Below are 16,821 nucleotides of genomic sequence, written 5' to 3'. Positions count from 1 at the left end.
GAACAATATTGGAATAAATATTTTCAAAGAAGCCTGGTCCTCTGAAAGCTGAAGTATTGCCTCCCACAAATCTTTCAAAAAGTTTCATGTATTTTTAATTTGTACAGTTAGAACAAAGTGGAATTTAATAACGTCTCATGAATAACCATACCAGTGATATTTAATTATATTTTAATCACATTTAGACTTTTTCCTAAACCTTGTCATATAATATAAAGGCAAAATGCTTGAAAAAGGTTTTTTTGAACATGCATTTCATGGGTTCCCCTCATTCTGGCTTCTTTTGTGAGAGAAATTCTTCATCCTGAAGCTTTTTCAAAAGGGATACAATGATATAAATGGGATGCAGCCTTTGATCAAATAAATTTCAATCGATCAAAATATAGCTGGCAGGGACCTTGGAGGTCTTGTAGTCTGGCCCCTGCTCAAGCAAGGGATCCTATACAATTTCAGACAAGAGGCTATCAAGTCTCTTCTTCAAAACCTCCAGTGATGAAGCACCAACAACTTCTGAAGGCAATTCTCCTCACTGTTAGAAAGTTTCTCCGTAATTCCAGGTTGCTTCTCTCCTTGATTAGTTTCCATCCATTGTTTGTCTTGCCTCGTGGTGCTTTCGAAAATAAGTTGACCGCCTCCTCTTTGTGGCAACCTCTCAAATACTAGAACACTGCTATCATGTCACCCCAGTCCTTCTTTTCTCAAACCATACCCAACTCCTGCAACCGTTCTTCATGTTTTTAGACTCCAGGACCTTATTCATCTTAGTTGCTTTTCTCTGCACTTTGTCCAAAGTCTCAACATCTTTTTTGGAATATGGTAACTAGTAATGAATGCAGTATTCCAGGTATGGTCTTACTAAGTTTTTGTAAAGTGATACTAATAGTTCACAATTTACTTTTTGCCCCCGTTTATGCACCAAGGATTGTATTCGCTTTTTTGGTTGCTGCCACACATTGCTGGCTGATATTTAAGTGATCGTCCACCAGGACTCCAAAGTTCCTCTCAGTTACTGTTTTTGAGCTAGGTTTTGCCTAATCTGTACTTGTACCTTTTGGGTGGTTGTTGTTGTTGTTGTTGCTTAACTTAGGTGTAAACCCTTGCTTTTCTCCCCATTTTTATTTTCTTGGATAGGGCCCATTCTTCATGTTTGTCAAGATCTTCTTGGATTCTGAACTTGTCTCCTGCCAATTTGGTGTCACCTGCACCTATTCCTGCCAATTTGGTGTCACCTGCAAATTTGATGAGTTCCCCTTCTATTCCCTCATCTAAGCCTTTTATCAAGATATTGAAGAGTACAGGGCCTAAGGCAGAACCTACTAATTTAGTCACTTTGTCAAAAGAATAAAATCATTGTTTTGGCACGATCTTTTAAGCAAAGCCATGCTGGCTTTCTGTGATACTACCAAGGAGCCTTGGTAGTACAGTAATCTAAAGCACCCTGTTAGTAAAACCAGCTGCCTGCAATTACTGCAGGTTCGAATCTCGCCAGGCTCAAGGTTGACTCAGCCTTCCATCCTTTCTAAGGTAGGTAAATTGAGGATCCAGTTTGTGGGGGCAATAAGCTGACTTTGTATAAATATACAAAAGTATGAAGGCTATTGCTTAGCGCATTGTACGCCGCCCTGAGTCTCCGGAGAAGGGCGGCATACAAATCAAATTTAAAAAATGAAATAAAAAAAAATTTGCGAGTAGGATGATCTACATCTCCCAGAGCCAGTTCTCCCCACCTCTATCTATCTATTTGTCAAGAGAAACTGAAGTTAATTTCTGAATATGACCCCAGGGCACTGCAACTGGCATTAATAGGAACCAGTTGACAAGCATTTGATCACATGTTCATGGGGATGGTGCAGAGCAGGGGTGTCAAACTCTATTTCATTGAGGGCCGCATCAGCATTATGGTTGCCCTCAAAGGGCTAGTTGCATGTAAGACTATGACAACTCACAGAGGCCAAGTGGGCATGGTCAGTTCGATACCACTCACTGGGTGAGGCTGACATGGGACAGCTGGGTCAGGATGGAATAAGTTGCACTGGCTAACTCAAGGTGTGGAAAATTCGGTGCCTTCTTCTCAAGCCCAGCCATGATTGGCAGTTTGCAAGCTCAAATGCGGATAAGTCTCCAAGCTTGGATTGGTGTGTGTGTGTTTGTCTGTGTGTGCACGTGCACAGCATGCCGAGGGAGACATTCTCCCAATCTCAGACATCGTTCGGGTTTGTTTCCCTGTCCGGTAAACCCCTCCCTGCAAAGCAAGAGGTGGAGGACAACTCTGCTAAGTGTGGAAGAAGTGGAGGAGAAAGTTTGCAGGGAGCAGTTTCCTCCGAGTCCAACTTCCGCCTTGACAGATCTTTGCAGAGCAAGAGGAAGGCAGTCTATGAGTCAGAGGGAGGCCCACTTCCTTTCCATGCAAGGAGACACGGCTTTGTAAGCAAAACATCCTCACTGTTAGATGGGAGATGGAAAGTGATAATTGCATTTGGTATTTTGGAATATCTGAAATATAATGAAAAACACTCAAGAATATTTCTACATTTAGAATTGGACTTAGTAAAAATTACAAGCAGGATTAGGGATCTACACTGTGTGGGTTTGCATTAGAAAGGCAATTTATGCATACATATCTAAGAAGGTCTACAATTTATTTGGATTATAACGCAAATGGTCCTAGCATAAGATTTGACACAACTATAGGTAGTCCTTGATTTTCTACAGTTCATATAATGATTATTCAAAGTTATAGAAGCACTGAAAAACATGATTTCTGAACATTTTTCACACTTATGGACAACATCCTGATGGTCACCTGATCCGATTTCAGATGCATGGCAACTGATTTGTGACAGCTGCAGAATCCCTGGATCATGTGATCACTTTTTGTGAGCTACTGACAAGCAAAACCAATGGGGAAGCCAGATTCATTTCACAACAGTGTTACTAACTTAACAATTACAGTGATTCTGTTAAGAAATGTGGCAAGAAAAAGTATAATATACGCCAAAACACAGTAAGTCTTTTACTTAGCAACAGAAATTTTGGGCTCAACTGCAGTCATTACCTGAGGATTATTACCTGGATTTCTCTTGGGAATTCTACACACACTTCCTTTATTGATATGGTTTCTGCCATGTGTGATTCCACTATGGCGAGTAAGAGCATTACTCCTTGCAAATCTCTTTCCTCACTACATGCATATGGTTTCATATGGTTTCTCACCTGTATGGATTCTTTTATTGGAAGTGAGATCACAACTCTTTCTAAGGTCATCTCCACATTTCACACATTTATAGGACTTCTCTTCCGTCTGGCTCCTCTTGTGGGAATTAAGACGATTACTACGAGTAAAGCTCTTTCCACGCTTCATGCATTCATACGGTTTCTCTCCTGTGTGAATCCTATTACGGGAAGTAAGATGACTACACTTCCTAAAACCCTTTCCACACTCCATGCTTTGATATGGCTTCTCTCCTGTGTGGATCCTCTTGTGGATATTAAGATGACAGCTACGTGTAAACGTCTTTCCACACTACATGCATTTATAAGCTCTTTCTCCTGTGTGATTCCTTCAATGATTTATAAAAGACTTAAAATAACAGAAGGTCTTTCTACACTCCATGCATTGATATGGTTTCTCTCCTGTGTGGATCAAATTGTGGGATTTCACACCACTGCTACTAGTAAAGGTTTTTCCACACTCCATGCATTGATACGGTTTCTCTCCTGTGTGGATCCGCTTGTGGATATTAAGATGAGTGCTACGAGTAAAAGTCTTTCCACACTCCATGCATTGATATGGTTTCTCTCCTGTGTGGATCTTCTTGTGAGTATTAAAATTACTGCTACGAGTAAAAGTCTTTCCACACTCCATGCATTGCTACGGTTTCTCTCCTGTGTGGATCTTCTTGTGTGTATTAAAATTACTGCTATGAGTAAAAGTCTTTCCACACTCCATGCATTGATACGGTTTCTCTCCTGTGTGGATCGTCTTGTGGGAATTAAGATGAGTGCTACAAGTAAAGGTCTTTCCACACTTCATGCATTCATACGGTTTCTCTCCTGTGTGAATCCTATTATGGGAGGTAAGATGACTACACTTCCTAAAACCCTTTCCACACTCCATGCTTTGATATGGCTTCTCTCCTGTGTGGATCCTCTTGTGGGAATTAAGATGACAGCTACGTGTAAACGTCTTTCCACACTACATGCATTTATAAGCTCTTTCTCCTGTGTGATTCCTTCAATGATTTATAAAAGACTTAAAATAACAGAAGGTCTTTCTACACTCCATGCATTGATATGGTTTCTCTCCTGTGTGGATCAAATTGTGGGATTTCACACCACTGCTACTAGTAAAGGTTTTTCCACACTCCATGCATTGATACGGTTTCTCTCCTGTGTGGATCCGCTTGTGGATATTAAGATGAGTGCTACGAGTAAAAGTCTTTCCACACTCCATGCATTGATATGGTTTCTCTCCTGTGTGGATCTTCTTGTGAGTATTAAAATTACTGCTACGAGTAAAAGTCTTTCCACACTCCATGCATTGATACGGTTTCTCTCCTGTGTGGATCTTCTTGTGTGTATTAAAATTACTGCTATGAGTAAAAGTCTTTCCACACTCCATGCATTGATACGGTTTCTCTCCTGTGTGGATCGTCTTGTGGGAATTAAGATGAGTGCTACAAGTAAAGGTCTTTCCACACTTCATGCATTCATACGGTTTCTCTCCTGTGTGAATCCTATTATGGGAGGTAAGATGACTACACTTCCTAAAACCTTTTCCACACTCCATGCTTTGATATGGCTTCTCTTCTGTGTGGATCCTCTTGTGGGAATTAAGATGACAGCTACACATAAACGTCTTTCCACACTACATGCATTTATAAGCTCTTTCTCCTGTGTGATTCCTTCGATGATTTATAAAAGACTTAGAATAACGGAAGGTCTTTCCACACTCCATGCATTCATATGGCTTCTCTCCTGTGTGGGTCAAGTTGTGCGAATTAAGACTACTGCTACGAGTAAATGTCTTTCCACACTCCATGCATTCATATGGCTTCTCTCCTGTGTGGGTCAAGTTGTGGGAATTAAGACTACTGCTACGAGTAAATGTCTTTCCACACTCCATGCATTCATATGGCTTCTCTCCTGTGTGGATCACGTTGTGGGATTTCAGACTGCTGTTACATGTAAAGGTTTTTCCACATTTCATGCATTTATGAGGTCTTTCTCCTCTGTGATTCCTCTGATGGATTATGAGAGTCCTAGAATAAAAGAAGGTCTCATCACACTCCATGCATTGATATGGTTTCTCTCCTGTGTGGATCCTCTTGTGGGTATTAAAATTACTGCTACGAGTAAATGTCTTTCCACACTCCATACATTGATATGGCTTCTCTCCTGTGTGGATCCTCTTGTGGGTATTAAAATTACTGCTACGAGTAAATGTCTTTCCACACCCCATGCATTGATATGGCTTCTCTCCTGTGTGGATCCGCTTGTGACACTTAAGATGAGTGCTACGAGTAAATGTCTTTCCACACTCCATGCATTGATACGGTTTCTCTCCTGTGTGGATCCTTTGATGTCTTATAAGATGGTAATTATAAGAGAAGTTCTTTCCACACTCCATGCATTGATACGGTTTCTCTCCTGTGTGGATCCCTTGATGTCTTATAAGATGGTAATTATAAGAGAAGGTCTTTCCACACTCCTTGCAAGTAAATCGTTTCTCTTCTGAATGTGTCTTTTTATGAGAAATGAGATTATCAGATTTATTGAATCTCTTTCCACACTCCATGGATTTATACAGTATTTCCCCTTTATCGATAACTGTATGGTTAGGAAGCCAAGTGACCCGAGGAAGACTTTTTTTAATTCCACTTTGTGATTGCTTTGTTTCATCACTCTTTGGTTGCATCTGATCTACAAATTTCCTTTTCCCCCCTTTCAAATGGATCGCTTGGCATTCCTCATTGCAATTCTTATTCTCTTGCCCATTAAAGCCTTATGGAAAAAATGAAAACGGTGACAAGAATAAAGGAACAATCAAAACTTTTCTTCTGAAATCATTGTTTTGTTGGCAAACATGAAGAGTCCAAACTAAGATTATAGCAAAGACCCATTTCCAAGTAAAATGATCCTCATATAATAGGATTGGACCACAACCCTGATCTAATCTTTAACCTGGGACAACTCCATGGTGCCACAAACTCCCAAGGTATATTGGACACTGTATTATGTTGGGGCAGCAACATACCCAGCACCTCCCAACTTCAATAAAAGTCTCATCCCCACTTGCATGCAAAGCAGAATCTTTGAAAGTCAAAGGGAATTTCTGGATGGCAATAGCTCCCCACCCTCAACTCAGGCGGATGCCAAATTTGGCATATAAGTGGGCATATCTCTAAGAAGGGAACTCTTAGAGATCATCTGGTCCGTTATAGCAGCTCAGGGCCATCAGGAACCCAGTGACCAGGTTCAGGAGGGAATACCGAATCCTGGTAGGCAGAACCTGGCTCAAGAGAGGCCACACCATCAGGACATTCAGCCTCTTCCTCAGATTCTTGGTAATATCTTCTAGGAAATGAATATTATGCTTTATGAGCAGAAAACATTAAAAAAACCAATTTCCTTTATGTAAAAAGCCAGGGTATGCAGTTTTTCCAATTTCTCTTTCAATAAATTTCCTTCTTTCATAAAGTCAGTTTGGTCAAAAGGTTAAGACACCGGGCTAGAAACTAATAAATTAACAGACATTTCTAAAATTTTCTTTTCACTTTGTCATTATTGGGTACCCAGTGTAGATTAATGAGAAAAAAATAAATTTCAACACCCGTAGAATCATGCTGCAGCATAACAAAATTCTACAAAGTCAGAATGCTTTCTGAATGCATTGCAAATAAATGATTTTTTCCCCCCCAGTAATAACATTCAAGCCGCTTCTCTATGTTCCTGAGCACAGACAGTGATTCTTACCCAGAGAAAGGAGATTCCTGGAATTCTCCAGCATGACTTCTCTGTGGAGCACTTTTTGGTCAGCATCCAGTTGAGACCACTCCTCCTTGGAGAAATACACGGCCACTTCCTCAAAAGATACAACATCCTGAACAAGGACACAATTTTCCTTATTAACAGTTAATCCCAAGAATAATGGGATAATTTTCTTCCACCAATTCTAGGAAAGAGTTCAAGTGAACAAAATGGGCATCCTCTGCAGAATTCAGAATAAGGTCTCACCGCTTTTGGCTGATGGCACAACTAAATCATGTTTGATCAAGCTGGAAGTGTTTGGAATGCCTTACGGTTTAACCAACTAAAATATTCTTGGTCAATTGGTAGTTGGGTCTTAAATCTGCTACTTGTCAGTGACTCCCATTCTTCCTAGGATGGGCAAAGCAAAATCCTGGCAAAACCCAGCTGACATGTTTTCCAATGGCTCATTTTATCCACTGAGGAACCAACGTACCCGAACTCCACACCTTCATGAAGATGTTGAAAGAGCTTGTAATAGAACTCTATATGTCTATAGCAGTAGTGGGTTCCTCTTATCTTTGCTACTGGTTGGGAATAGGGAGGGCGTGCACACTTATTTCACTCCTGCACAGTGCTTCTGCACATGCTTTGCTTGCGCGGCACTTCTGCGCATGCGCAGATCATCCGTGATGATGTCCGGGCGAGTGGGTGGAGCCTGCCACCACCGCCACTACTACCAGTTTGCTCAAACCGGGGCGAACCGGTAGAAACCCACCCCTGGTCTATAGAGATTCTCAATCACCAGGTCACAGTTGTCCCAAAGATGCTTTTCAAAAGGGAAAAAAAGGAGTATTGGTCTGTGTGAACAACCCTGGGAGACAGAAGAAACAGCCCTGATGCTGACAACAGTCTGGTCAATGAAATCTGATGGTGAAGCAGGAGGGATGGAGAAAGCAACTCACAAAGGATCCCCTCAGAAGGGAGAGGATAGGTCAAGTTGAGTGTGAATGTTCAATGACCTGATATGAAATTTGTATTGCTTAGAAACAATAATTTTATACATTGAACTCTAGAACAAAATGAAATTCATCCAAGATTTATGGACCTTTTCCAATCTTATTTCTCCTTACCTGAAGTAGCGGTTCAGCTAATCTTTCAGCTCCAGCACAAAGAGGTGATTCTAAAAAGTCCAAGGACAGTTTTCTACTCTCTATGAGAAAGAGGAAAATAGTGGAAGCAGGTTTGTTAAAGAGAGAAACTCCAATAAAGTGGAGCAAAATAATCAGCTAAATGTTGAAATCTCACCTCACCCAGAAAGAGCTTTTCTTACCTTGCGTAGCGTCTTGGCTTTGATCTTTCTGGAAGTTCTCCCTGAAGAGCAGCTCTTGAGAAGTTCTGAATGAATCTTTCCCCCACTTGGGATACTCAATCAAAGCCTCCACGGATTTCTGGACATGATGTGATATGAGAAACAAAGGAAGAGCAGAGACATAGAAATGAATTATTATACTGCACCTTTAAATTACCAGACCCCAATGTCCATTGCTACAACTTGAAACAGAATGGAAGAATTACCCCAAATAGATCCTCTGGAAGAATAAAATAAATTCCCTTAGGAGTTAATAAGCCCAGAAAACTCTGCCAGAAAGGAATTGAATTCAAGGTTGACTCAGCCTTCCATCCTTTCGAGGTAGGTAAAATGAGGACACGGATTGTGGGGGCAATAAACTGACTTTGTATAAAAAGAACACCGCTGGGGGGGGGGGGGCAAAGCCCTACTAACCAGGTATATACAAAAGTATGAAGGCTATTGCTTAACGCATTGTAAGCCGCCCTGAGTCTCCGGAGAAGGGCAGCATATAAATCGAACTAATAAATAAATTGACAAATTCAGAGATCCTCTTTAGAATCAGCGATGATTCACACCCTGGTCAGTGTCTCTTCGCACTTGTACCATCGGACAGAAGACATTGAAGCATAACCAGCCAAACAAATAGGTTTAAAAATAGTTTCTATCCTTGGGCTGTCAGACTCTTAAACACAACCACAATCACTCCATGCACATGTGAAAACATATGACTAGTTTTCCTTTCTTTCTTTTTCTTTTTTCCCCTAATTACTTGCATAGGGATTATGCTTTATACTATTTATGTTGTATTTTTTTGTCATGGATTGCACCAGAGGCTAAAACCAATTTCATTGTAAACATGATGTACAATGACAATAAAGACTAGACTAGACTAGACCTACCATGATTCCATTCTCCCACCTGAAATTCTTCTTGAATGTTTTCCTCCTCCTGAGTCAGCAAGAAGCCTTCTGCCAGGGACACCGCCTGGGAACTGGTCTCTGCTCCACACTCCTGCACCCATTTTGCCACCTCTGGGGGAAGGACAGCCAGGAATTGTTCCAGGAGCACCAGGTCCAGCATCTGAGCCTTGGTGTGTTTTTCTGGTTGCAGCCACTGACAGCAAAGGTAGTGAAGCTGAGTGCAAACATCTCGGGGACGGCTCCCCTCCTGAAACTGCACTTTTCTGAAGTGACAACATTGGAGCTCTGAACTATTGGATGCCTCTTTGTGGCTCTTCTTCCCAGGACTTGCCCCATTCTTCCCACAGCTCCAAGGCTGAGCAGCTGGAGGGCCTTTTCTAACTTCTGCATCTGCTGGGTGTCGCCCCTCCATCTTCTCTCTGGTCTCTAATACAGCTCCAGAACAGAAGGGAAGGAAAAATCAAAAAAAGAAATTTGGATGAACCTACCAATGTCTGGGACGGGAGAGGGGGGAATCTTGATCTCTCTACATATGGAGAAAATTGCAGAGAACCCTTCAGGATGTCAATGTCTATCAAAATGCTGGAAAAATACATATAAATCTGTTTTTGATTTCTACTTCTTAGTTTCATTAAAATTTAACTGTTATTTTTATGTCTTCTGTATTATTGTAAATAATAATAATAAATTACTCTAGCCAGTCCTTAATATTTCCCCCCCAACAGCCCTGTGAAGTAGATTGGGCTGAGAGTTGGGATGGGTTCAAGGCTTTCATGCCAAAGGTTGGACTAGAAAGTTAATCTCTTGGTTTCAAGCCTTGTGCTTTCATCACTGAGCCAAATGGCTTTCTCTGGCTAACTATTATTTTATTTAATATAATTTAATAGACAGTTTAATATCATTTCTATGGCTGCATAATTAAAAGCAACCATTTGCACAATCCAAATCACAAATGTCCCAGGCAGGGGTGAAATGTAAAATTTGTTACTACCGGTTCTGTGGGCGTGGGGGGGGGGGAGATAATGTGACTGGGTGGGCATGGCCAACTTTTTTTTTTTAACTTTTCAAAGCATTTTTTCTGCAAATGCAAAAAAATGCTTTGAAAAGCCTCTGCCGGTCAGGCAACACAGCTGGGATCGTCAGAGCCTTTTCAAAGCATTTTTTAAACCACCTCTTTCTCTGAAGAGGTTGCAGAAAAAAATGCTTTAAAAGTCTCTCTGATGATCCCAGCTGAGTTGCCTGATCATCAGAGAGGCTTTTCAGAGCATTTCACCCCTGGTCCAAGATCACAAACAGCAATTGAGGTAAAGAGCTCTCTAAATCCATTTAATAAGTAAACAAATCAACTAGGGAATTCAACACAGGAATGACAAAGGCCAGACTTGACAAAAAAAAACCAACAACATTGGCCTAATCATAGTGTGTGAATGATGCATCTCAGCCCAAGGAGCACCTCCCTCCTCCTTCTTTACCTGGCGCCAGAACCAAACTGGTGACAGTAGGGAAAGGCAGGAAAGCAGGAAACCGACTTCCAGTCCTTGCACACCTTACACCCAACTTGCATGCGGAGTTGAAGCCTTGCATGCAAAGCCAGCAGAATGGACTCCGACCGCTCGCTTCTCCCAGCCTAGAAAGCGGGAGGAGAGGGAAACGTCTGAAAATGGGGCCACGAAATATGCAGGAAATTGCAGGGCCGGCGCAACGTGTAACATGTTCACACTGGTGCAATGGGACTGAGTGTTTGTTAATATGATTTATTGGGTTAGGGATTTTCTGTCTTCACTGTGAGTTGTATTGTGTTTGGGGGGGTGGTGCAATGAGGGAGCTCCACCAATCTCATTGTACATATGTTGTGCAGTGACAATAAAGGTTATTATTATTATTATTATTAATTGCCCTGGTGGCGCAGCAGGCTAAAGCACTGTTATTAACATCAGCTGCCTGCAATTACTGCAAGTTCAAATCTCACCAGGCTCAAGATTGACTCAGCCTTCCATCCTTTCAAAGGTAGGTAAAATGAGGACCCAGATTGTGGGGGCAATAAGCTGACTTTGTATAAAATATATACAAAAGTATGAAGGCTATTGCTTTTAAGCCGCCCTGAGTCTCCGGAGAAGGGCGGCATATAAATCAAATCCCAAAAAAAAATTGTCCAGGAGTCAAGGCTGACTTGGAGGCAGAAATCTCTGTTTTGCAAAGGCGACCTCTCCTCCTCTCCCTCCCCTGCAGAGGTTTTCCCATCCAAATGGAGGATAAATGGCTCCCTTCTGTCTGAGATTCAGATTTTGTTTTTCTCTAGGGGCAACGGGGAAGATCCGAAGCTTTGCTTTCTCCCCTGCCTGGCCTGTGCATGCACAGGAGCGGCAGGGGAACATGGGACCACTGCCCCACCCCCCTCCATCCCACGACTCCAAGTCTGATGGAAGTTTTGCATGTCTCCATGCGAGTCTCCAGCGCGATAGAAAAGCCGCCCCTCCCCCTCCATCACTGAACCCCGAGTCACTCCTGGCTCTCCGACCGTGCAAGAAAGGCTCACCCGAAGGCAGAATCGGAGACCGGAGAAAGAGCGGAGAAGTTTTCAAGCCTTTATGGGAAAATGCCTCGAGAAGCAAGCATCTCTCTCTTGACTTGGGAAAGGGACCGGCGCATGCTCAGTTCTCTTGTAAGGAGGGGGAGGGAGGGAGCTGCACCGCTTTTCCAGGGAGCCCCCTAGAGGATCCTTTGCGCATTGCATGAAGACCCTGCAAGGGCTCAGGACCTCATGTTCCATGCGGGTCTGGGATGATGGGCTTTATTTATTTATTTATTTTGTCAAGCATGTATTAGATAACAGATATAAGCATAAACATGATTATGAATACATGACATGGATACAAATAAAAGTAGAAGTAGAATTACAAAGGACCCTGGTGCGCTTATGCACCATAAACTTTAATAAATACATAAATAAAAATAAATAAAAATTAAATTATAAACTTGAAGGAAAGGTTCCCTCTAACATTGCCTATCTAGAAAGGAAGTGGCCTCTCCAGCAAGCATCAGTTTCTAGATTTTCCCTCTTTTTAATGCCTAAGAACCGCCTGTGATCTTGTGAAGATTGAGAAAATCTCTGTGGAGACTCAAAAATCCCTTTCCTGAAGAGCAGCTTCTCTGAAGGGTCTCTAGGGATTCTCAAGAGGATGCCTCAAAAATGAGTAAAATCCTGTCAGAAATGGCAGGGCGGTCAAAAGATGAGGAAGAAAAGTCTCTATGAAACCCAGCCTGTGTCTTGTGGCTGATGGCAAACTCAGCCTTGAAGTGAGGGGAGATCAGGGGGCTGGCAGAGACACAGGGAGGAAAGTGAAAGGTTGAGGAAAATTGAGATTTGTATTGATTTTTCTTGAGTGAGTTCAATTATTACAGCTGCCATTCTAAATTCATGCCTCTGGTTAGCCAAGGAAATACTAAAGGCAGCCTGTAATACTGAGAATAACCATACATCCCAATAAAAATGAAGCATTAAAAGAAAAGTTCCAAAATGGAGAAAAAGCTCAAACTTGTTGACCTTTAAAATTTTTTACCTCAAAACAAGCCGCCATGATGGAAAAATTAAGATTGGCTGAATAAAGTCATATGTGATTAGTGAAAAAGTAGAGTTACAAAATGAAGGAAGGCAAATACTGAAAAATAAATATAAATCTCAAATACCACAAAGTAAAAGAGAGAGAGAGATGAATAGTTTTATTTTGGTTGTTGAGTAGGAAATTTACCTCAGGAAATTTGAGTAGGAACCTTAAGAGCTTTGGAGTAAAAGAATTTTTTTTTCTAGCCAAATGTAATGGATATTTTACTGGTTTGAAAAGATTAGTCTGGACTTGGAGGTGGACAATGCAAGACAAGAGAGATTTAGCTATAATTAGTGAAAGAAAGGAAATTGTGATGAAGAAACAATTTTAAAAAAATGGCCTTAACCTCATTCTGCCTCCGTTTTTTTCAGCCCATTTCTTTATATATAACGACTCCTTCTAAGTCCAACCTGACTAATTTTGTCAGTCTTCCATTATGAAAAAAAAAGACATAATGATTCGAAAACCAAAATCACTGCACTTTTGCCATCAGTGAACAATATTTGAATAAATATTTTCAAAGTAGCTTGATCCTCTGAAAGCTTGAAGTATTGCCCGCCACAATTACAATCAAGTTTCATGTATTTTTAATCTTTACACTTAGAACAAAACAGAATTTAAAAACAGCTCATGAATAACCATATCAGTGATATTTAATTAAGTTTATTTAAATCAAATTCAAATCCTTGTCATCCCTTAGAAAGGCAAAAAATGCTTGAAAAAGGTTTTTCTGAACATGCATTTCATGGGCTTCCCCTCATTTTGGCTTATTTTGTGAGAGGAATTCTTCATCCTGAATATTTTTCCATACATGATACGGTACATTGATATATATGTGATGAGTTTCTCACATAATAAGAGGCCTTTCATCAGATAAGTGTCCATGATTTGCAAGTATGAGCATCCACATATCCCAGAGCCAGTTCTCCTCACCTCTGTCTATCTATTAGGAAAAATTGAAGTTATTTTCTGAAATAGTTCTTAATTTCGTATTATTAGGTTTATTTATTAGGTTCGGACTGGTTCGGGTGAACCCGTTAAGATTTTGCGCAGTTCAGAGAACTGGCTAATCGCACCATTGGCTGGCTCCACCCACCCCTCCCAATCACTCCTTATCTCACCTTGCCTGCTTTGGCCAGTGTCTAGAGTCACGCCCGACATATAGTTGCTGCTGCTGCCCTCTGGTTCCCTCTCTTGCCTCAACCACACAGCACAGCTGATCTCTGCCTGGTGAGTTTTCCTTCGCTTCTCGCCCAGCTGCCTCCCACGTGGTTCCCTTGGCCCAGCCTGCTTGCCTACCTTCCCACACGGTCCCGGCACCCCAGCCTGCTTGCCTACCTTTTCACTTGGTCCCAGCAGCCCAGCCTGCTTCCCTGCGACCTCCCACACAGTCCTGGTGGCCCAGCCTGCTTCCCTGCCTTCCCTGCGGCCTCCCACAGTTCCGGCGGCCCAGCCTGCTTGCCTACCTTCCCACATGGTCCTGGCAGCCCAGTCTGCTTGCCCACCCAGTCACATGACCACCCAGTCACGCCCACCCACCCAGTCATTAGTGCAGAGAACCAGTTGTTAAATTATTTGAATCTCACCACTGGTCATAACTATGAAAAACTGTCATAATTCAAACTTTTCATTGCCATTGTAATTTTGAAGTTTTGTAAAAGAACTGTTGTGAGGATTATCTGTATATATCTAGAGAGATTCTCTTTTTAAAATTTTATTTGTTTTATTATATATAATACAAAGAAAAAAATAAAAATAGGAAATTAACGGAAGGAAAAGGAGTGAGGAAAAGGGGATGTGAAGCAAAAAAGGGTATTGACTTCCGACTCTTCTTAGCACAGTACAAGTAAAAACACTGCAACCTCAACTTTTTGCTTTTACACATTAATATATAACTAGCTATTTCTATAACAACAACTCTTTCTGATCAATAAGTCAAAATTGTGTCAACCATCCCATTGATTTAGGCATCAAAAGAAACTCCTGGAACATTATTTTACCAAGAGTAGAACTTCACTGAAAATTCCATTGGGGTACAGAAGTAGAAAAGCCAGTTTTAACATTTTTGCCTGAAAACAGCATAAGTAAACTTTCCTTTTGTAGCCTGGCCCTCCACTGTCAATTGTTCATCAATTTTTCGTATTTGTTTTGATTTGGAAACAATCTGACTACCTTGGACGTTCCCAGCTGATGACCTTGGGGTACTGTCTTTTAAAGTATTTATCAACTCAGCCAACGAGGCTGCCAAAGGGGCCCCTTCTGGGAGTTTTGGCATAGGCATGTACTCTGCACCAGTGGCCACTTGAAAGGAGGTGAATTGATGCTGCTGTGTACAGTTATTGTATGCTACCTCAGTGAAAGGTAAAAGTTCAACCCAATTGATTTGCTGGTGATTCATGTGACATCGAAGGGAGTCATCCAGGACTGCATTCAGACATTCATAGACTCCATTTGTATGAGGATGGGTGGAGCCAAGACCCTAGGACAGGCCTATAAAACTGGTGGCCCACAGGCCAGATGCGTCAGACACAGGCCACACGCACCCCAGCTCCTCAAAGGCAAAAAACATTGCAATACATCACAGTATGTCACATGACGCGATCAAGTTTTATACCCGTGCTGGCTTACTTCCGGTTGACGTTGCGGCGATATCAGACACAGGGAACAAGTCTCCGTCTTCCCTGTGCTGACTTCTCCCTGTTTGTGGGCTCTGAGAGGAGCCAAAGCTGCCCTGTAGGGGTGGTGAAGCAAAGAGGGGCACCCTGTGAGATTGAGGAGAGTCGCAGCTCTCCTGACTGACCCGGGGTTCTTTTTCCCTCTCAGCCACAGCAAGAAGAGCCAGCCTAAAGATGGCTGCCACAAAGCTGGGACAACTGAGGAACATCTAAGACTGGTGCTGGAGCAAAGTAAGTGAAGAGTGACTGGACCGGGGTAGAGGATTTCCTTTTGCTTTAAATTTAACCCCAAGGAACAATTTAGGACTATTTGCTCAGAATTATTTGTTAAAATGGTGTCTAAGCATTCTGAGAAACTACTAGACCAGAAGTGAAAGGCGCAGGAGAGAAAAATAATAAATTTTGAAATATACAAAAAATTGGACTCTAAACTGGGAAGATATGGTACTGGGAAGGCATTTTAAAATGCTGGAATCATTTACTTACAAAACGTATTCTGCTTTTATAATTGTTTTACAACAAAAATGATGCTTGATTAGTGGCAATACTGAAATTGAAGATGAGAGTACCACCTGCTGACAAAAGGAAAAATTACAAGTCTGGGAATACCTACATGAAGGACTGTGAAAATATCTATTGGATTATTTTTAACTACCCTATGACTACTGGAGACCCAAATATGAAAATAAGGAAGCTATTTAATTAAAGGGACCCCTGAATGTTATGCTAGAAGACTGAACCTGTAAATAGATACAAAGAGGCCTTTGATAATCTCTGGGATTATCTAAATGGAACTGACTGTTTGCCTATGGCAGTGGTTCTCAACCTTCCTAATGCCGTGACCCTTTAATACAGTTCCTCATGTTGTGGTGACCCCCAACCATAAAATTATTCCTAAAACTATTGAAAATATGTGTTTTCCGATGGTCTTAGGCGACCCCTGTGAAAGAGTCATTCGACCCCCAAAGGGGTCCCGACCCACAGGTTGAGAACCACTGACCTATGGGATATAAAGAACTGGGGCTAGTGCACTCCTTGAAGGGCAACTTAAGGACTGAATAAATAGTTCTTTAGACTGCTGGACAAAAGTTGAATTTTTAAAAATAAAATAAGATGCTTTATAAGGAAGAAATGAGTGGAATTTTGAAGGAGATGGTGTTACCTTTTCAAAACACAAAAGACATCATGGAGAAAGGATTTAAGGAGATTATGGAAAAAATGGAAAATACCATACGAGGGATGATGAGTAAAAACCAAGACGCCCAGGAAAGTCTGGGAATCAATTGAAGAAATGAAGG

At 41.5% G+C, this 16,821-nt stretch overlaps 1 pseudogene across 1 annotated transcript; it reads right to left on the bottom strand.

The window, feature by feature from the left end:
* Positions 1-154: 154 nt before the first annotated feature.
* LOC148115816 (uncharacterized) lies at positions 155-12,003 on the bottom strand (annotated as a pseudogene). Its single transcript, XR_015731738.1, has 7 exons — positions 11,780-12,003; positions 10,716-10,870; positions 9,242-9,678; positions 8,303-8,420; positions 8,103-8,182; positions 6,976-7,102; positions 155-6,003 (listed from the first exon to the last, which is right to left on the bottom strand). The product of XR_015731738.1 is annotated as an uncharacterized LOC148115816 (transcript).
* Between the last annotated feature and the right edge of the window lie 4,818 nt (positions 12,004-16,821).

This window comes from Pantherophis guttatus, chromosome 2 (genome assembly GCF_059756535.1).
Source record: "Pantherophis guttatus breed Tessera chromosome 2, ASM5975653v1, whole genome shotgun sequence".
Taxonomy (NCBI): domain Eukaryota; kingdom Metazoa; phylum Chordata; class Lepidosauria; order Squamata; family Colubridae; genus Pantherophis; species Pantherophis guttatus.
The sequence above is the reverse complement of the archived record's forward strand: the minus strand, read 5'-3'. Positions and strand labels throughout refer to the sequence as shown.